Source organism: Bos indicus, chromosome 21 (assembly GCF_029378745.1).
Source record: "Bos indicus isolate NIAB-ARS_2022 breed Sahiwal x Tharparkar chromosome 21, NIAB-ARS_B.indTharparkar_mat_pri_1.0, whole genome shotgun sequence".
In the NCBI taxonomy this organism is placed as follows: Eukaryota; Metazoa; Chordata; class Mammalia; order Artiodactyla; family Bovidae; genus Bos; species Bos indicus.
Genome location: NC_091780.1, coordinates 2,379,551 through 2,402,293, shown reverse-complemented (window position 1 = coordinate 2,402,293; position 22,743 = coordinate 2,379,551). Strand labels below are relative to the sequence as shown.

At 35.7% G+C, this 22,743-nt stretch overlaps 1 protein-coding gene across 8 annotated transcripts in view; it reads right to left on the bottom strand.

Moving 5' to 3' along the window:
* Positions 1 to 1,508: 1,508 nt before the first annotated feature.
* The window catches only part of LOC109575459 (uncharacterized), a 234,718-nt gene continuing 213,483 nt past the window's right edge, over positions 1,509 to 22,743 (bottom strand). For all 8 annotated transcript variants that reach the window (XM_070775949.1, XM_070775947.1, XM_070775944.1 and 5 more), the window contains one exon: positions 1,509 to 22,151. The gene's annotated coding sequence lies outside the window, so the exon portion shown is untranslated. The remainder of the gene's footprint in view (positions 22,152 to 22,743) is intronic.

Sequence of the window (22,743 nt, the reverse complement as noted above, 5' to 3'; positions counted from 1 at the left end):
GGCTTCCCTGATAGCTCAGTTGGTAAAGAATCTCCCTGCAATGCAGGAGACCCCGGTTGGATTCCTGAGTTGGGAAGATCCACTGGAGAAGGGATAGGTTCCAGTATTCCTGGGCTGCCCTTGTGGTTCAGCTGGTAAAGAATCCACCTGCATGTGAGAGACCTGGGTTCAATCCCTGGGTTGGGAAGATTCCCTGGAGAAGGGAGAGGCTACCCATTCCAGTATTCTGGCCTGGAGAATTCCATAGACTTGTATAGTCAATGGGGTCACAAAGAGTTGGACACGAATGAGTGACTTTCACTTTCTTTCAATTGAATAGGTTATGCCTAGGCTTTAATGTTGTTTGCTTGTGTTTCTGTGCTTTACATTTTTTCTTGCTTTGTGTTCTCTAAATTCCCACACTTGTGATTTAATGTTTTTCATTTTGAAACATCCTTGACCATTATTACTTTGAAAATTTCTTCTGCTCTCTCTTCTCATTCTGGGATCACAGTTATATATATTTCACTTTTTAAAATTGTTTGACAGTCCTTGGATGGTTTTTCATTTTTTCTTTTTGTATTTCACTTTGTGAAATTTCTATTGGATTGTTTTCAATAGCATTGTTTTTCTCAATTGTGTTGAATCTAGTGATGAGTCTATTGAAGGAATTCATTTTTTTTGGTAGCATTTCCTTTTGATTCTTGTAGTTTTTCTCTGCTTATATATTCTTGCATGATGTCTTATTTTTCTGAGAGCTCTTAATGTATGAATCAGTTATTTTAACCATTTGATAATTTCAACATCTGTGTCCTGAGTCTGGTTTTGCTGATTGTTTTCTCTCTTCAAACTGCTTTTTTCTTGTTCTGTAACACGCACTATAGTTTTTTGAGTTGTGTCTGGTATTTGGAATTGAGGTAAATAAGCATTTGGTGTGAGATTTGTGGTAATCTAACTAGAAGTTGTGTTCTGTTTAATGTTTGTATTGCTAGAGGTATCAGAAGTGTTAAATTACTTTAGTGTGTTTGTTTTTGTCTCCTCTCTTGACTCTGGGTTTCCCTAAGTACTTCTGAGAGAGCTATTGTCTTGAAGCTCTTTCAACTGTATCCACTGTTATTATAGTGAAGCTTATTGGTGGGATGGTAAGCTTGTGGGGGAGTTGAGTGATCCACAACATTTTTGAATAAGTCTCTGGTTTTGTTTGCCTATGTCTTAGGATTGTGGCCTTTACAAGTGTTTCTAAAGTAGCATAGTTGTTTTCCTTCTTGTCCCCTACCCTTTTCCCTGACTCTAGTGTTCCGAATCTATTTCCTTGAAGCACTGACCTCTATTGACAATTGTGTGTGTGTGTTTTCTGATTGGTAAGACTGAAGGGCTATAAAAGGCCAGAGTTAGAGGAATGCCCTTCCCTCAAATTTCCAGTCTTTCCTCTGAAGATTAGGCCTCAGTTATGGAAAATTCTTTGGGTTTATTTCACAAGGATCACTCTCCTCCACCACCCTAGTTCCAGAGTCATAAGGGTGTCTTGGTTTGTTTTTTTTTTTTTTCTCAAATCCTTATCTTAAGAAACATGTGAGGTTCTTGTAGGTAAAGCCCACAAAAGTGTAAGAGTTTCCAGAAGTTTCTCCCTTTCACTTCATTCTACATTCAGCCCATCTCTTCATCTAAATTGCAGTTGAATTTTCCTACCAATTTGTAGCTTCTGTTTCAACTAGCAGATCTCACCTGTATCTCAATGGACGTCTGTCTCTCCAGATTTTGGGGTGGCAGTTTTCTTTGCAGCTTCAGGCTTCTGATGGATCCAAGGAAATCGTTGATTTTTCTCAGTTTTCCTACCTTTATCTTGCTGTAAGTACAGAAATAATGACTTCTTATCCCTTCATATTTCAGAGTTGAAACCAGAAGTCTTATTTTTTTAATGTAAAAAAGCAACTTTTATTAAATAAGTCACAAATGGTTCTGATGCATTAGTTTTGACATATTTTATGCAATGTGGTTTACTATTATTATATTTAGGATGTTTGCATCTATATTCATAGTAGTCATATCCTATAAATTCATTTTTAACAGTGTTATCAGGTTTAGTTAAGCTCTTCTGAGAAAATGGGAATTAATACTATATTTTTTCCTTAAACACTTGTAAAAATCTACTGGTGAGAATATTCATGACTGGAGTAGTCTCATTTGGAAGGATTTTCAGTTTGGATTCAGTATCTTTACCAGATATAGGACAATTTATACTTTCTATTTATTCTTGTGATTTTTTTTCACTAGCTGTGTTCTTAAGGAATTTTTTTCCATTTCATTGATACAGCTGACCCTTGAACAACATGATTTCAACTGTGTAGATCCATTTATTATACAAATTGTTTTCAACAAGTATGTACTACAGGATCTGGTTGAGACTGTGAATGTGGATCCTTGGATGCAGAACCACAGACACAGAGTGCTGACTGTAAAGTTATATACAGATTTTCAACTGGGGAGGGAAGACTTATTTGTACCTCTAATTCATGTTGTTCAGTGATCAACCATATTTTTTATTTTTATTTTTTAAAATTTATTTTAATTAGAGGCTAATTACAATATTGCATTGGTTTTGCCATACATCAACATGAATGGTTGGCAAATTACTTTTCAAATGTTATTGATATTTAAATTTTTAATTTAGGAAAAATTAAAATTATCTACAAAGGCAAGTAAGGGTATTTAAATAACAATGAACTTTATGTTCTCACATTTATGTTTAGGTTTGGATGGTGAGATTTAAAAAAAAGTCACATTTGCCAGAAGGACCTCATCCACATGTACAAAAATGCTGTAAATTCTACTTTCCTGATAAAATTACCCACTGCTCAGGAAGCTGTAAAAGTGGTTAAAACTGGTTTTTAACTAAATCTTTACATTTAGCAAACACTACTAGAACTGATGGTGACTGCAGCCATGAAATTAAAAGATGCTTACTCCTTGGAAGGAAAGTTATGACCAACCTAGATAGCATATTCAAAAGCAGAGACATTACTTTGCCAACAAAGGTTCGTCTAGTCAAGACTATGGTTTTTCCAGTGGTCATGTATGGATGTGAGAGTTGGTGTGTGAAGAAGGCTGAGCGCCGAAAAATTGATGCTTTTGAAGTGTGGTGTTGGAGAAGACTCTTGAGAGTCCCTTGGACTGCAAGGAGATCCAACCAGTCCCTTCTGAAGGAGATCAGCCCTGGGATTTCTTTGGAAGGAATGATGCTAAAGCTGAAACTCCAGACTTTGGCCACCTCATGCGAAGAGTTGACTCATTGGAAAAGACTCTGATGCTGGGAGGGACTGGGGGCAGGAGGAGAAGGGGACAACAGGGGATGAGATGGCTGGATGGCATCACTGACTGGATGGATGTGAGTCTGGGTGAACTCCGGGAGTTGGTGATGGACAGGGAGGCCTGGCGTGCTGTGATTCATGGGGTCGCAAAGAGTCGGACACGACTGAGCGACTAAACTTAACTGAATAGAACTGATTTACTCTCCAATCCTTCCAATCATCTCTATTTAGGTTTGATCAAATCAATCCATCCAGTCAATGTCATTTTTGCTTTGATTTACCCCAAATGCTGCTTATTATAAATTTAGTCAAATTTCGCTCATCCTCAAAATTCTATGTAATTTTGTTTTTTTCTTCAAAAAGCAAAATATTGAAATTTCTCTTTCAGTTTCTCCCTTACCAGACCAATAATTTGAAGTAAGTTTAGCACTTGGTTTTAAAATTTAAGCTAATTTTTATGTTTCTCACAGTCAGAGCATTAGTATTAATACAGTAAAGGACACACAAAAATCTCTATGCTCAATATGTTTACATTCTAGTGCAAGAAGGCAAATACTCATTAAAAATATTAAATAGGGTACTTTATATTAGATAACAAGTATTAAAAAATATGGAACAGGATACAAATAAACTTAAACCGGAAATAGAGGATTTAATATGAACACAAAAAAACTAGAAAGGGAAATACTCACATTATTAGATCTGCAGCACTGCACTAAACATTGAGTTTTATAATAAAAAAAAAAATCAGACTAGAGACAAAACTACATCCTCCCAGCCCAGACACCTGTAAACATTAAGTACTTTGGGAAAATAATTGTCTTGCATTAGCTGAGAATCTAAACAGTAAAAAAAAAAAAAAGAAATAAGCAATCAATCAAGGTGCTTTAAGTGCGTATCAGGCAACTAATAACCTACATTTTACCCTTAAAGTCAAAAATATAACAACGTTAAAGGATAAACTTGCAATTAAAAAAATCAATATGGGTGCTGTATCAATTTTAAACACTACCACTATTATATAACTTGTTCCTTAGAAATGACAAGTATTCAGGTGGTAGATTTCTCCAATAACCCAATAACTTTATCTAAATTACACTTGTTCTTCCACTGTAATACCATCTCTACTTTCTTGATAGGTAGAGAATCACTGTATAAATGGAATTTCAAGCTAAATATTCTCTGGATAGTCTAGGCCTCAAGTCCTTGAGGACTCCCCTCCACATAAAGAATATGGATAATTTAGAAACTGATACACTGCTATTTTTGTATCTAAACTGAGCCCAAACTGAAGATCTCAAGGAAGCACCCATTCCTATGCACAAGAATTTCTACTTACATAGGCAGGACTGTTTGGGCTAAACACAGTTTAGATTTATCCATCTAAGTTGCTATCCAAACTTCCACTGTATCTTCTAAAACCAGGAACTGAGGACTAAGAATGGAAGTAAAAAACTTATACCAGTCCTTATAATACCTTAACCCTCCAATTCCAAACACCTACTTGACAGAGACAGAGATTTATTTAGGACCTCAGAGCCATAAATAGAATAGTTTTTCCCTGTTTCCCTATAGTACAACACGCATACCATTTTCAGTAACTCCTTGAGGCAGTATACTTTATAGTGGTAGATTCATGATCTAGTTTTTTGTTAGTGTCACTCTGGATCAAAATAGCCTATACTTGTCACTCAGGAAAATCAACAGCATATTTAGACTATGTCCCAAGGCAAAATATATCCACAAGGCAGAACTCATTACATTCCACAGATCTGATTAGTTAGAGAGATGTAAGACAGTGATAGAGTGATAGTAAGTATACTTTGAGTGTAGTCCATGGTTCCTAAGAGAGTGACACAGAGTGATAATAAGTATACTTTGAGTGTAGTCCGTTATTTTTGAAATCTTTAAGAATAAACAGGGTTCTTGATTTCTGGAGGAGCCTCAACAAAGAATGGTCAGCAAATTAAGTAACTTTAGAGTGCTCTGAAGTTTTCTAAAGAAGTGGCTGTTATAAAAGTAAACACCCATCATGAGAGGATACCATGAAAACTAAATGCCCTAACAGGCAGCGCTCACTAACATCCTGTCCCTCATGATTATATCTTTTGAGAGATTCAAATAGCCTGTTGGCTCCATTGGCTCCAGAGTTATCACAGTTACCGGGAGGAATCTGCAGGTAAATTACATGAGAATAATCTCTACTGCTCTAGATGGATAATGCTCTAAGTATTATGGATACTTAGCTATACCAGGTGACATCAAATGGAGAATTACAAACATTTAACATGAAATTATCTATCACAGCAAAGACAAATTGACTACTGTATATAATCAGCCTGGTGGAGAAACTTTACAAAGTCACTGAAGGTGTCTGGTGAATACTCATTTGTTGTTCTTGATAAAACTGTAAAGGTGGGGTATGGATAAGAGCCCAAACCTTAGAATTCCTTTAAACATGTCCAAACAGATTTCATACTTTCTGGAATGTGCTTTAAATATATATCATAATTGCTTTTTTGGAGGGGTGGGGGGCCTAAAGCCTTGTTGGAGAATTCCAGCTCTGCCAGTAGCAATATATTACATGATTTTGTGTTCCCAAACTATTTCTGAGATAATACTAGGCACAATCATTTTACTGAGACTGTAATTGAAGTTTTGCACATCTCTTCCAGTCACACAGTAACCTTACTGCCCACATTCCTTCAATCTTCAGGAAAGATAGAAAAAACAGAAATCTTAAGGTCAAATCAGCAACATTCTCAGCTTCATTCAAACTCCCATGGCCTAACGATTGCTTTAATGACAACGAGCTTAATTCTTGGGGTTCATTGAATTGTTCCTTTTGAGTTAGTAACAGGACAAGTCTAGTAATATCACCTCTACTTCTGGACTCTGCTCTATTGTAAGAAATCCTGGCCAAATATTTCAGATGAGTCATCAGCAATTCATCCAGTTTTATTTATAATAAAACTTTGTACCAATTCCTATCTGAGTAATGTGGACAAACTTGGTGTTCTGATTCAACTTCATTGGAATCCTCAGAGACCACCACATATATGTCTTAACTTTGTTACAATAAATAGTCATAGCAGTTAAACAAGTAGAATTTATGCCAGCTTGATTTTAGGTTAGGGTCTCCTTTAAATCAAATGACACAAATGATTTTCCTCAATAATCTCCTAGAAAGTGAAAGTGTTAGTCTCTCAGTTTTTTGTGACTTTGTGACTCTGTGGATTGTAGTTCACGAGGCTCCTCTGCCCATGGAATTCTCCAGGCAGGAATACTGGATTGGGTAAGCCAGTTCCTTCTCCAGGGGATCCTCCCAACCCAGGGATCAAAGCTGGGTCTCCTGCATTGCAGGCAGATTCTTTACCATCTGAGCCACCAGGGAAGCCCTAATATTCTTTTAAACAACTGTTAAATTCTGGAGGTCTGGTCTAAAATTTGGGAGGGAAAAACAGCCTTCAAACTCTGGGGGGGAAAAGCCTTATCAAGTACTGTTGAGGATGGTGAGGCTGGTGCAGAAGTAAAATTTCACGAGGTTGATACTTAAGTGTGATATCTTTCAATCAAAGAGGGATAAACCATCTTAAATCATTACTGGAGACCTCAAGCTAAGAAATCTTAGGATGGATTAGAAGCAGATATTCTTTGGAAAGAAATGGCTTCTCCTTAAGATCCACAAAAAAATCTGACAAACTGTCATGGTTTAATTTGTATTCCTTCATTGTTTATTTTCTTATCTACCTGGTTTAAGGTTTTGGTTACATTTAATTATGTTACTTATAAGGCATTTATTATTTATATTATTGTATTTATTTTGCATGTAATCACTCCTTAGTATGAGTCTAATAAAAACACATAACACATTTTATTTGTGAAGGGTTAAAGCATATAATCAAACTGATTGTTGAATTTGTACACATTTTCCATGGTGAGCCACCCAATTTCTCTTGGTTTCATTCTTTGAAATGAATCAGAAACTGAGGCCCAATCACTGAAGACAAGGCAAACACAACAATATACTAGACAGACAGAAATCTAAAATTACTATCCTGTTATATCTGGAAAAGGAGTTTCCTATGTCTATGAAAACAATACTGGCAGGTCTTTGGTGGAAGTCAGCTTTTGTAACTGAACTTTCACAGGAATAGAATTTCATGAGAACTGCAGAACAAAAATATCTACTTGGAGGTGTCTCATTTTCTCAGATTTCATAAAATTCACTATTTTTGCTTTAGATCTATCAATGATATTGATACTACATTTATTGTCTAGCACTAAAAGATTCTTGATCAGTAACACTGAGACATTACAAAAATATTTGACAATCTCCTAGGGGTATTTTGGCTTTAAACAGATCACTATGTATTTATGAAAGACTGGTATTAGATTAGTGAAGCAAAAGTTTCTTGGTAACATCCTGCACACTAGAGGAATCTGCTACCTTGATAAACTAAGTTCTGCCGTCAGTATACTTTCGGACATGACCCAGGTTGTATTTTGACCCATCAATTTCTACTCTAAGAAGAGATCCTCAGATAATTTAATTCTAGAAGAAAAAAAAATTAATCTTGATGTTAGAATCCAAGCCTTACCACTCAAGGGGAACTCTGTATTGCTTACCTTCTCAAGTTCCCACAATGAAAAGATCTAACTTGAATGAAATTTCAGAGTATACTGCCCTCTGTGATATACTCCTGAGACTCTGCCAAGATGGGCTCTTACGGTCTTAAAAGGAACAAGCTTTGGTGATATTTTTCAGGAGCTAGCATTTGCTGTATGTAATGTAATCAGTTATTTTAAAATGTATATTTTCTCAGAGTCACCAGCAATTTTTATTGAACACATAATGTGCCAGATGTTATTATCTCTTTTAATTTTGGTAATGGCTGGCACATCTACTTCCACTCACTACAGAGACAACCAGGAAACCACGGTGAATGGGAATTGGAATCCAGGAAATCTATTCCGGCACTCATTTCCTTAATGAGTATGCAATTGTACCTACTAATATATTCTATTTCCATGATTGCAGGGGCCCTTATTATCTTGCTCACAGCTATTTCTCCACTGCCTAGAAGAGAAACTTTCTCATACTACATGATCCATAAATATGTTTAGGGTGAATAGATGAATTTAAAGCATATTATATGCTGGTACACAGAGTGATATCCTAGAATGTGGGCTTTGAATCCAGAAGTTCAAAGTTAAGACTAATATATATGCTAGTGAAGTGAAGTCGTTCAGTCATGTCCGACTCTTTGTGACCCCACGGACTGTAGCCTACCAGGCTCCTCTGTCCATGGGATTTTCCAGGCAAGAGTACTGGAGTGGGTTGCCATTTCCTTCTCCAGGGGATCTTCCCAACCCAGGGATCAAACCCAGGTTTCCTGCATTGTAGGCAGACACTTTACCATCTGAGCCACCAGGGAAGACACTAGTATAAATTATTTACCTTAAGGTGGAGAAAATAATATCTAGGTTTGCTCTAAAGATGACATGGTAGGATTATATTAAGCAGCAACCATAGGGGCTTTCCAGGTGATCCTAGTGGTGAAAAATCCGCCTTCCAGTGCAGAAGATGCAAGAAACATAGGTTCGACACCTGGGTCAGGAAGAACCTCTGGAGTAGGAAATGGCAACCCACTCCAGTATTCTTGCCTAGAAAATTCCAAGGACAAAGGAGTCCATGGGGTCTCAAAAAGTCGAGCGCAAGTAAGTGATTGAACACACAGGGGCTAGAATAGATTGGCTCAATAAAAATAGTGTTCATGGTGATGATTCTTACATTGTTTTCTCCCCCTCAGTGTTTTTCTTCCCTACATATGATTTCATTAAGTGACATACTCCCTTACTTTCTTACACTTCAGCTTACTTCTGGTTATTTAGTAACTATATAAAATAAACTGTTCTATAGTTTTAGTTTTCTGATTTTTTAATTTTAGAGGTTTCTGAGTATCTGGAGACAAGGCATGTAAGTGGACCATAACCATTTAATGCCTATTACATCTCAGCCAGAATCAGGGATTTAAAGGACAGAGAAAAATTAGGTTGAGTATGTGAGGGAGTAAGCTTATATTTTTATTGGAGTAGGCATTCTACCCAGCTGCTGTAGAGGTAGCTGCTCTGTCACTAGGGCAATGTATGTCCCAAGACACCTTCCTTGAGCTCTAAACATTGGAGTTTCTCTTTAAGTGGATGTAAGCCATACCTAGATGTACATACATAGATTATATAAGAAAGATGACAATACAGGGTAAACATGAGGCTGGTACATAGCAAAATTTCATTAAGTGGTAATGAAAGGATAGCTTTATCACATATACTTCTGCATTTATTTGGTCATTCAATGTATAATATTAATCAAACAACAAATAACCCTTCCAAAGGAAGGAACTGTATCAGTTCAAGCCCATACAGCATTATGTTTGTAATATTTTTTAAGATGGGCTAAGAAAAGACCCACCATGACCTCCAAAATGAAATCTCATCATTATTTTAGCTATGGATTCTCTCCAGATACAACTGTCTCTTTCATGGAGAAACTAAAAGAAACTTCCCACAGCAGGTAGGGAACAGATCCTCTTTGTCCATGCACTCAATCATTCAAATCAATCATTTGGTAGTTTATCACTGAATAAATTACCAAAAAGTTTTGGTAATTTATTCAATAGATAAGCACTGCTACAGCATGTACTCTATGCCCAGTACTGTACTAGACATAAGAAGAGCATAATCCTTCCTCTGGCTGATTTCATGGAACTCAGCATAGTGCTGACAGACAATGTGAAGTTGTTAATGCACTCCTGTCATCTATATCACACCTGCATCTCTGACACTAACCTCAAATTATCTTTCTTCATTATATCCTTTGAACTTTACACATTTGTTCATACTCACTAAAACTCACATCAGACTGAAAGAATAATGTGTATGTGTGCGTGTATATATGCAGTTGCATATTCTTAAATCTATATATAGCTTTTTATGTGTATATATATAACATACATATGTGTGTCTAAATATGTAATACATATAATCGCCCATTTCTTTAATCATTGTATTTATTGAACACATATCATGACCAGAAAAGTATAAGAAGTACTAGTATCTAAATATGAAAACGACAGTCTCAAGCTTACAGTTTATCAAGGATGAAACAACCATTGACAGTAATTCAAATAAAAACAATAACTAAATTACAAAGAAGTCTAAGAATGATGACATAACTTCTCCCTGAAGTTTTATGTAGATAGTATTTTTTGCTAACTTTTTCTCAAATTATGCCTCTAATTTTGTTAATGATGAATCTAATTGTCCTCTAAACCCAGGTAGAGGAAGGTCAATATTACCTAGAAGAGCTTGGAACATGCTGAAGAGGGTTCCCTGTGGTCTGACACCAGGTATGCTGTCTAGAGCAGGATTCTCAGTTACAGGTCAGAGACAGAAAATACTGAGCCCTGCCATTTTAAATTGTATAAATATAACACCCAGTTGGTATTGCTTCCCCTATGGTCTACTCAGAACAGAATTAGCTGCTTCTTCTAAGAGTTGTTAATACTGCATTTATATGTCTGCAAATAAAATTTAAAAATCAGAACTCCAATTGCAATTAGAGAAATGAATGATCTCCAGTGTTTTCCTTCAACTGGTACTATTTTCATTTAGGTGGATGAAACCTTTCCATTTGTAGTACAGGTTAATGTCCTATTTCTATTATATATTAGAGACACAGTTTCTTTTTCAAGTTTGTTCCTTTTGTTTATTTTATAAGTGCTAGGAAGAGAAATATTAATTTAATTTTATACACTCAATTCTACAATAGCATGAAAAGAGCCTGAGATGAAGGATGAGCAAGCAGGGTGGAGGTTGGGAGCTCACACATATTTCAGTGGAAAGGAATCAAAGCAAAAAAGAATAATTTGTGTGCCTAACATATATTACATTCTTTACTCCCTAGTTCCTTTGAGGAAGTTCTACCATACTCTTATATTCTATGTCTAACTGGTTGGGCTTTCCAATGGAAAATTGCCAATAATTTTGAGATTATACCAATGCAGTGCATTAACATAGCTTTTTGGATATTCATGACCTGAAGTCTTTGGATCTTTATCAAAAAATGTAATAATGTCAACAGTGTGGTAGTCAGCCACATGGTGCCGCCACAATGAAATAAGTGCCATCCCAAGCTGCTCTTTTAAGAGCAGGGAATAGCACACAGCTTTGTAGATCTTTTCTGCATATAAAATGTAGGAATCTGAAGGTCAAATTGTCATGAAAGTAGAAAATTTGCAATAGCCATATTCTTTCCAAGTCAGAGTGAGATGAGAAATCTTCACCAACACCTCCAGATGTACACTTATTTCCTGAATCACTGACCCTTAAAAGAGTCCATTTAGGTTACTGCCTCAGGAAATAAGTGATGCATTATTACTCATTTCAGCAGCCTGAGGCCAAGACAGAAAGAACTACTTTTTCTCTAAAGGTAGAGTCTTGATTTAAATACCATGATAAATAATAGTGCCCAATTATGTTTCATATCTCAAGATGTCTCCTCAATCAAATTGCCTATGTGCTTCAAGAGAACTGCATATACAAATTTGAAATCTAAAGCCTAACCCTGAAGTCCTGATATAAGGAATTTTTAAGTCATAATAGTCCATAAAGGAGGAACTCTCCAACTACTGTCATCATATACCTTTTAAAGCCCCTAGAAAGCTGAACTCTTTTGATCATTAAACATACTCTAGCAGGGAGGGAGTCCTTCATGTTGTCTATCAGGTTATAATGCATATTTGGTGATATGTAGGATTGTTTGATAATGTAAGCCTGTGGTAATTATTGACATGCATGGTCATAAAGGCTTGCATTAGCACACTTGGCACATTGGTGGCAAGTAGTCGCATTTAAACTTTATAGCTGGCTGGCCATTTTTGCAGCTAACTCCATTTCCCTTTCTCTTAGAGGACATTCTCTTCTAGATTATGAGGCATTGGAAGAGCTGATATTCATGAGGTACCCTACCTCCACTGGGGATATAAGCAGACTACTCATCGTCCCTCTTTTTGAGTCAGTGAACATCTTAGTGACTCAAGTCAGGCCCACTTCTCCACTCTTGGACTTCTACATACAAAAGGGGAGAAAAAAGTTCACATTTTACTCAAATAGATAAACTGACTTTAGAACTTAATTTTTTTTTTGCCAGTCATCTACATAAAAAAGATGTAGAATTAAAGCCAAGAAACATAACCAAGAGATGAGAGATCGGCAGAAGTCAGATGCTTCTTTAGATCCTGGACTCCTGGATTCCACAGAGATTGAAGACTCATCATGGTTATAGAAGCTTAAGAATTCCCTTTTCTCCTTATAAGGTATTGTGTAATATATCTTTTACTTATAACCAAGATAAATGATTAATCAAGGTAATTATGAGGAAATGCAAAGAGTGACTAATAATATCAAGACTGAGGAATTATATTATTTCCAGAGTGCTTCTTGAACAGTTCTTTTTGAGAATATACTACTTCCAATGGGGGAAAAAAGATATAAGTGATGTGAAGGAAGTACCATGGAGCAAGAGGTGACAACCAAATTCTTTTTGATACATAATTATTGTTGATTATACAGTGTATGTGGTACTGCAAAACAGAATCCAATAATGAAATAAATTCACTAATTTGACTTTGTGTAATATAATATATTTCTAAGGATATTAAAATTAAAGATAGTTATATAAATGCAATATGTTAACTAGGGGATTAAAATCTGAGATTATGCCAACAAAATGAAGCAAGGATGTGGACAGAATCGAGGTAAAATGGTTAAGCAAATAGTTCTGCAGTTAAAATATATGTGAGTTCAAATTTTGCCTCAGTTACTATAATGACTACCATTATTGTTGCTGTTCCCAGCATCTGTTCACTCCAAGCTGCTTTATCTGTTTATGAAGACATTTATTATTTAAAAGAGCAATTTTAGGAAGGCACTATGAGTATGTTCACAATTTAGACACATATATAAAATAATTACATATATTATATGTCAAATTTGTACTATTCTAAAACATATGGGTTAATTGGAGAATTTTTAAAGTTAAAGATTTACAAACGTTTCAGCACACACTCTGCTGCTGCTGTTGCTGCTGCTGCTGCTGCTAAGTCGCTTCAGTTGTGTTCGACTCTGTGTGACCCCATAGATGGTAGCCTACCAGGCTCCCCTGTCCCTGGGATTCACTAGGCAAGAACACTGGAGTGGGTTGCCATTTCCTTCTCCAATGCATGAAAGTGCTTAAAATATGCAACCTGACACTGAATCCCAAATACCTGTACACACACTATACTACCTTTAATTGTGTACTTAATAATAAAAACATTTATTGTCAGTTATTAATTATTTTACTATATGAATAAGGAATCCTACCGTGTAGCTGCTAAGTCATGTCTGACTCTTTGTGACCCCATGGACTGTAACCTGTCAGGCTCCCCCTGTCCATGAGATTGTCCAGGCAAGAATACTGGAGTGGGTTGACATTTCCTCATCCAGGGGATCATTCTGACCCAAGGATTGAACCCATATCTCCTGCACTGGCAGGCAGGCTCTTCATCAGTGAGCCACCAATGAAGCCCCTAAATCTGTGAGTTTGTTTTTATTTTGCATGTGCATTCATTCATATTGTTTTTAAATAGCACCTAAGTGCTATCATACAGTATCATACAAGTCTCTTCTCCACTCTTGGCTGCCCTAAACCAGTGCAATGCTGTGGTGTAGAGATGGTGGGAACAGAGCATTACCAGGTAGATAATGGGATCGTTCACAGGAAAGCAGTCAATGCTGCTTCCCAGAGGACAGTTGTGACCCCTAAGCACGGAGTGTCGTGTATCAGCAGGGATCTTGAGGATCGGGGGCAGGGATGGAGGGTGGACTAGGTGTTCCTTGAGTTCCCAAAGTTGGGTTGGAAGGGAAAGAAGAGTACAGTGACCAGACTCCCCTTGTCCTAAAGTAGGCAACCTGACACCGAATCCCAAATACCTGTCCATTGCTGGGAGGTAATAATTAGAAGACACACCCTAGATATGTGATATTTTCTTCTCTCAGAAAAGAAAGCCTCTATTAAGTTCATCAAATTAAAATATATGTTTGCTTCACCATATAATTTAAAGGTATGTATGTAACCTAAGCAAAATACACACGCAATATATCTTCTAAATGAGTAAAATGGAGGAAATACAAGTTACATAAAAACAGATTAAAGTCATATAAAACACCATAAGTCACTTTAAAACGAGAGGATTATAAAATGGCATATGCAAATAAAAACAGCACTTCCTGTCATATAAATGAGAAAAAGATTATAATATCTCATCTAAAAAGTCATATTAACCTTAAAAATATAATGCAACAAAATGTTTTTCAAAATAACACACCAGAAATTTAAAGAGCTTTCAATAGAAAAATAAGATGATTGCAATCCACAGGAAGATAAAACTGAATTGACTCCATTAAGTGTAAATACCATAGAATCAGATTTTATAAAGCAAAAATTGCACAAAACCCATGAGATTTAAAGAAAACTACAAAGAAGCTTTAAAACATTTTATCCAGTGATGGAATTCCAGCTGAGCCAATTAAAATCCTAAACGATGATGCTGTTAAAGTGCTGCAGTCAATACGCCAGTGAATTTAGAAAACTCAGCAGTGGACACAGGACTGGAAAAGATCACTTTCATTCCAATCACAAAGAATGTTCAAACAACACCACAACTGTGGTCATTTCTCATGCTAGCAAGGTAATGATCAAAATCCTTCAAGCTAGACTTCAACAGGACATGACCTGAGAGCTTCCAGATGTATAAGCTGGATTTTAGAAAAGGCAGAGGAACCAGAAATTCAGTTGCCAACATCTGCTGAATCACAGAAACAGCAAGAGAATCTCATAAAAACATCTACTTCTGCTTCACTGACTAAACTATTGATGATGTGGATTACAACAAACTAGAAAATTCTTAGAGATGGGAATACTAGACCACCTCACCTGTCTCCTGAGAAACCTGTATGCAGGTCAAGAAGCAACAGTTAGACCCAGACATGGAACAATGGACTGGTTTCAAATTGGGAAAGGAGTACATCAAGGCTGTATACTGTTACCCTGCTTATTTAACTTATATGCAGAATACATCATGCAAAATGTCGGGCTGGATGAAGCACAAGCTGGAATCAAGATTGCCGGGAGAAATATCAATAACCTCAGTTATGCAGGTGACACCACCCTTATGGCAGAAAGTGAAGAGGAACTAAAGAGTCTCTTGATAAAAGTGAAAGAAGAGACTGAAAAGTAGGCTTAAAACTCAACATTAAGAAAACCAAGATCATGGCCTCTGGTTCTATAATTTCATGGAAAATAGATAGGGAAACAATGACAGTTTATTTTTTGGGCTCCAAATCACTGCAGATGGTGACTGCAGCCATGAAATTAAAAGGCACTTGCTTCTTGGAAGAAAAGCTATAAGCAACCTAGACAGTATATTAAAAAGCAGAGACATTACTTTGCAGACAAAGGTTCATCTAGTCAAAGCTATGGTTTTTCCCATAGTCATGTATGGATATAAGAATTTGACTATAAAGAAAGCTGAGCATCAAAGAATTGATGCTTTTGAACTGTGGTGTTGGAGAAGACTCTTGAGAGTCCCTTGGACTGCAAGGAGATCAAACCAGTCCATCCTAAAGGAAATCAGTCCTGAATATTTATTGGAAGGACTGATGCTGACGCTAAAACTCCAATACTTGGGCCACCTGATGTGAGGAACTGACTCACTGGAAAAGACCCTGATGCTAGGGAATATTGAAGGCAGGAGGAGAAGGGGATGACAGAGGATGAGATGGTTGGATGGCATCACTGACTCAACAGACATGAGTTTGAGCAAGCTCTGGCAGTTGGTGAGGGACAGGGAAGCCTGGCATGCTGTAGTCCATGCGATCACAAAGAATTGGACATGACTGAGCGACTGAACTGAATTGAACAGCTACTATGGAGAAGAGAGTGGAGATTCCTTAAAAAACTGGAAATAGAACTGCCATATGACCCAGCAACCTCTCTGCTGGGCATATACACGAAGGAAACCAGAATTGAAAGAGATACATGTACCCCAATGTTCACTGCAGCACTATTTACAATAGCTAGGACATGGAAGCAATCTAGATGCCCATATACACATGAATGGATAAGGAAGCTGTGGTACATTTACACAATGGAATGTTACTCAGCTATGAAAAGGAACACATTTGAGTCAGTTCTAATGAGATGGATGAAACTGGAGCCTATTATACAGAGTGAAATTAAGTCAGAAAGAGAAACACTAATACAATATACTAATGCCTATATATGGAATTTAGAAAGATGGTAATGACAATCCTATATGCAAGGCAGCAAAAGAGATGTAAAGAACAGACTTTTGGACTATGTGGGAGAAGGCAAGAGTGGGATGATTTAAAAGAACAACACTCAAAGATGTATATTACCATATGTAAAATAGACTACCATCGCAAGTTCGATGCATGATCAGGGCACCCAAAGCTGGTGCTTTGGGACAACCCAGAGGGATGGGGTGGGGAGGGAAATGGGAGGGGGGTTCAGGATGGAGGGACACATGTGCACCTATGGCTGATTGATGTTGATGTATGGCAGAAACCACCACGATATTGTAAAGTAATTATCTTCCAATTAAAATAAGTTGATTAATAAAAAAAACAATGTGACGAACATCCACGGGGTAAACAATAAAATGAAATTATGGTCTTCAGACTAACCAATAGTATTTACATATTTCAAAGATTGCTTTAACTATTAATATTATAAAATGGTTATATAAGATGTTAACATTAGAAAATCAGGGTAAAGAATACACAAGTATCCTCTGTACTATTTTTGGAAAATTTCCTGTAAGTCTAAAAATTATTTCAAAATAATAAATAAAATTTTAGGAAAAATTAAACAGAAACTTTACCAAAGATTTATAACTGGCAGCTAATCTTATAAAAATGTATCTTCTTAAATGACCAAACTATAAACTGAAGTCACAATAAGATAAGATCTCACACTTACTCAAGTGAGTATGAGAATGACAACTTCAAAATTGGTGATGATGGATAGTAGAAAATATCATATATCACAGGTATGAGTGTGAAAAGTTTCACCTATTTAGAAAACTCTATGACAGTTTCTCATAAAATTAAGCAAACTATATCTTACAATCAAGCAAATTCCATTTTTAGGTAATTGTATGAAAGATTTGCCAACATATTCAAAATAACTAAAAACTGGAAACAACCCTCATGCCCATCAACAGGAGAATGAATAATAAACTGTAATAGTCCCATTCAATGGAACATTACTCTACTTTACAATTAAATAGAAAAAATTTAAACCTACTGGTACAGGGAATAATATGTATAAATCTCAATATCATTATGATGAGTGGAAGAAGTCAGACATATACTGTGTGATTCAATTTAATTAATTGCAAGAACAGGTAAAACTAATCTATGACGATAGAAATCAGAATATTGTCTCCTATGAGAATTAGGCTTAGGAGGAAGGAAGCAGTAGAGGAAGTTCTCAAGTAATAAAAACATTCTACTTCCTGAATAAGGTGACAGTTACATGGGTATATACTTTTAAGAAAACTCATTGAATTACACAATTAAGATGCATGAATTTAACTATATTAATTTTACCTACATAAAAGTATAAATATTAAAAAGTAAGAAATTCTCATTACTGATATGAGGTATCTGTTAGAAATATTAAAAATATTTATATATTACATAAATATATAAAATAAAAGGAAGTACAGAACATTACGAAAGTATGTGTGGGTGTGTGTATCTATGTATATACTCACACACATTTGGGGATGTGTATTTGTGATGTGTGTATATATATGTTTGAAAGGAGACACAAGAAACCATAAGACTAGCTGTCTCCAGGAAAGGGAAATTGGGTGGCTATGGAAGATAGAACTGAAAAGGTAAATTACCTTTCACTGAAAAGGTGAAAATCCCTTTGTAAATTTTGAATTTTGTAACATATATTATGATTTGAAAAATGAAAGTGAAAAATGTAAAATGCTTCTGGAGGAAATCAGTGTTATGAGTTCTCTAACTTATTTAAAAATACTTCAAAAGCATCATGAAGTGAATATGGCAAAATGTGGTAGAACCTGGATTACTGGTATTTGCAAGGTCATAGTTCTTTTCTCCTTATACTCTGTATGCTTACAATGTGTTAATTATGAATTTTTATAAAAATCAGAACAGAGGAAGTCTTCCATTACCAAGAACACTTTAAAATCAATGAATTACACATGTTTAAGAATTCATTAGGAAAAAAACCACAAGGGAATGTAGAAAAAATAAATTAATGAAAACATTAAAAAGATACACTGATAAGTAATACCTGAGAGCTGACTGGGGAACAGGGGAATGGACAACGAGTGATACTAAAAATCCATGAGTCAAACTTACTACATTAAAAAAGACACAGCAGAAATAATCAAAACTGGATGGAAATGGATATTAGTTGAAATGAGAGAAATTAATGAACATTTTGAATTACTTCATTCTACTGTGTTTGAAAATCTACTTGACTGTGATTTTCTACTAGGAAACAAGTTAAATGTAAGGTATAAAACAAAAAATAAGCAATAACCATAGAAAATGTGAAAACCACCAAAAACACAAAGGAGAGTTCAGATGACTTAAATTATGTGTTTGCTTAACTGCTGATGAAAGCTAAAGCTTTCCAACCTATTCTAGAGCACAGAATAAAAAGAAAATCCTAAAATTATTTAAACACAATCAGAAAATCCAATATACAAACATGACAAAAATAGAACAAAAAATAAAATTACAGATCAATTTCAGTTAGCAGTATTCCTGCAAAAATTCCAAATCAAACGAAGATACTCATAATTCAATAGTGAAATTAAAACCAAAAGGAATTTGTTGAATGAACAATAAAAGGAATAAAAAAATTTCAATAGTAAAAATGGATTATTTCACAATGACAAAAGTTTAAAGAATAATATAATTGTTTATGCAAAAAGTATTTGGTTACATTTCACCACTTGGTTTTGATGAAAATTCCTTAAGAAATATGTAGAAGCTAAGAGACTTTACCTAACATAATATATAAGAATCTCAAATTTAAAATTGGCATTTTGATGACTGAGATCATTTACATCAAAATAACTTAACTATTGGAACTAATAAGACCTGATACCACCCCCATCAGGGTCTTATAAACAAGACAGAACTGTAAACCAACAAATACACTCAAATTTGTTCATCTACCCAAACAGTTCTTCTATCATTGATAATATATTATTCACATAGGGAAATAGCTCATTCATCAGACAAAAATTTGATTATCTAAATTCAATCAACATTTTCATCTTACTCTTTCACCAGGTTTAAACTCTCACAGGATGAATTTTGCCCTCTCCTAACCAGTTCCTTGCTTCCCTGGTGACTCAGTGGTAAAGAAAACCACCTGCCAATGCGGGAGATGTGGATTCAATCCCTGGGTCAGAAAGATCCCCTGGAGAAGGAAATGGCAACCCACTCCAGTATTCTTGTCTGGGAAATCCCATGAACAGAGGAGCCGTGGGGTTGCAAAAGAGTTAGATATGACGTAATGACCAAACAACAAGACAGTTTTCTGCCTTGAAATTCCTACCTTAAACCGTCATCCCATCCCTCACAACCTTAATTTCCTGCCTTTGAAATACTACTAAACCTTGTCAAAGTACTGTTTTCCCTTTCTGTTGTAGTTTTAATAAACTCAGCTTTGCTTGCTTATAGCTGTCTCTGAGAGTCTTTTTGTGTAATAGACCAGAAACATGCTGGTCAAACCAAGAAGGGTCCATTAAAACCTAACTAAATCAAGGGTGAGTGATATTTCCACAATCCAGATAATCCGGGAGAGGAGAATCACAACTATCAGTATTTTCAAAGGATTTAGTATGTAATTTGAAAAAAGAAACTCCATGAAAAAGAGGAAGGAGACCACTTACCCCTAAAACAACACAAAACTTTTCAGATACAGAAAAATTATCAAGTAAGAAAATAAACTGAAGGAAGATACTCCTGCCACAAAGTGAAAATATTAACAATAATTAAAATTACTGAATAAAAAGACAGACATACCTTGTCCTTGAATAGGAAGACTATTATTAAAAACCAATTCTCCCCTAAATTAATTTATTAAAAGTCGATGAAATTGCAGTCTAAACTGTAATTTCTTCTAAGAGAAGACACGAGACAGGAGGCAGAAGAAGAGACACACAACCCACAGAACAAAAATGGAGTCAGTCATAGATGAGAATACAGCATATGTGCAAGATGGCATTACAGATAAATGGGCAATTATTGGCAAATAATCGCAGGTAATGGCAAATAACTTGGCAACTTTAAGATTTCAAATAAAAAAATTTCTGTGATTTAAGAACTTGAATTAAAAAAACACAAAAGAATTAGAAGTTAACATAGATGAAGAGTTCTATGAGATCAGTATAAATATCTTTCCAAAATGACATGAACTCAGAAGCCATAGAAGTGAACATGGTTATACCTGGACATATAACAATCAAATACATTCTTATAACAAAAACGAAGCTTAAAAGTATGTTAAAAATATCTGTAATGCGTGACAATCCAAAGCTTATTCCCCCAATAATAAATGAGCTCTTTGAAATCAGCAAAGGACTAAAACCTCCCCACAGCCCCAAAATTGGACATAAAATAAAAAATACAGATGGCTAATAAACATATGAAAAAATGATCAAACTCAAAAACAAAAGAAATACAATTTAAGACAATAGTTTGGGCTATCACACTGGCAAAGATCTCAAATATTCATAAAATTCATTATCTGTGAGATTGTGGGAAAGTTGGCAATCTCATTCATGTTCATTTGAGGATTAAGTTGTTACCATGTATTTAAGGAAATCATGCAATCATTTTCAAAATTTGAAATATGCATATACTTAATCCCAGTATTTTAACTGCTAAGTAATTTATTATGATATAATAGACAAATGCAAATTATTGATATATAGGGAGGTTCATTGCACAGAATTTGGTACTAACATAAATATCTATGAATAAGAAATGTTTAAAACATTTAATTATATTTCATGTACAAAACAATCATGCAGTCATTCAACAGATGACACAGGTATGTATTACTGAAACAGAAAAAAGGGCATTGAAAAAACTGTTAAATGAAAGCAAATTTGCAGAATAATGTGTACAATATAGCTCTACTTCCAGAACCCCCTAAAATAGCTGGTGTCTGTGTGTGTGCATCTATCTACTTAAAGAAGGCACACAACTCCCTTAATAGAGGAAAACTCGGAGATAGGATTAGGAGAGAAAAGGGCACTTAATTTATATATTAGATGTTTAGATATGCTTTGAATTTTTGAAAAAATTTAATAGATCTTATTTTTTTAATTTACTACATGGCAAATGAAAATTATAAATGTATATTTATGGGAGTACTAAGCAATTCCATCACTTTGAGTTTCTTGTGCAATATAATTTCCTCTACTGAGGCTCCTGGGATTGAGTCAAGTGGAAGCAAGGGAAACAGTCACCATGCCCAAATTAAAGTCTCATCGATGATATCCCAACATGAGCATTTCTCAGTTAACCATTTCTTATCTGCAGGAGGTATCCACTGCAACACAGGAAAGAGCAGAGTTTCCATGCACAAAGAAGACTGTCACTGTACTGGAGAAGCTGGTGGCAGAAGTAATGGCACCTACAGTAACAAATCCACCTTGTCTCTGTGGTCATCACCTGCAAGGACATAGTGGGGGAAAATTGGCAAAGGTGAGGCATACATTTTCTCAGGAGCCTGTCTGACGGCTATGAAGTCTTTGTACACTCTTCTTCTATGTGTTCTGGAACAAATCTACCCAGAATACACAGAGAAAGCCACATTTTCAGCAGCTGGGTACCTGCTATGGCCAGAAAAATGACTAAGATTTCTTAAAAACAAGGATGCCAAATACTGGTGATAATTTTTCTCCTTTGCTTGGCCAACAAATGGAGATCTCCAACTATTTCAGACTTTTATCTGTCTCTTTCCCTCTGAATTTGACTCATTAAAGTGCTAGGTCATTCATTCATTGAATCAATTATTTCAGGCAAAACTACTTGTCTACCCTTCAGTCTAATGATTACTGAGAATTACTATATCTCATGAATATAGTAATTCTCTGGTAACACAACACATCCAGCAAAGAAGTTTAGTGTGTGTGTGTGCGCGCGCGCATGTGTGTGTTAGCTGCTCAGTTGTGTCTGACTCTTTGTGACTCCATGGACTGTAGCTCACCAGACTCCTCTGTCCGTGGAATTCTCGAGGCAAGAATAGTGGAGTGGGTTGCCA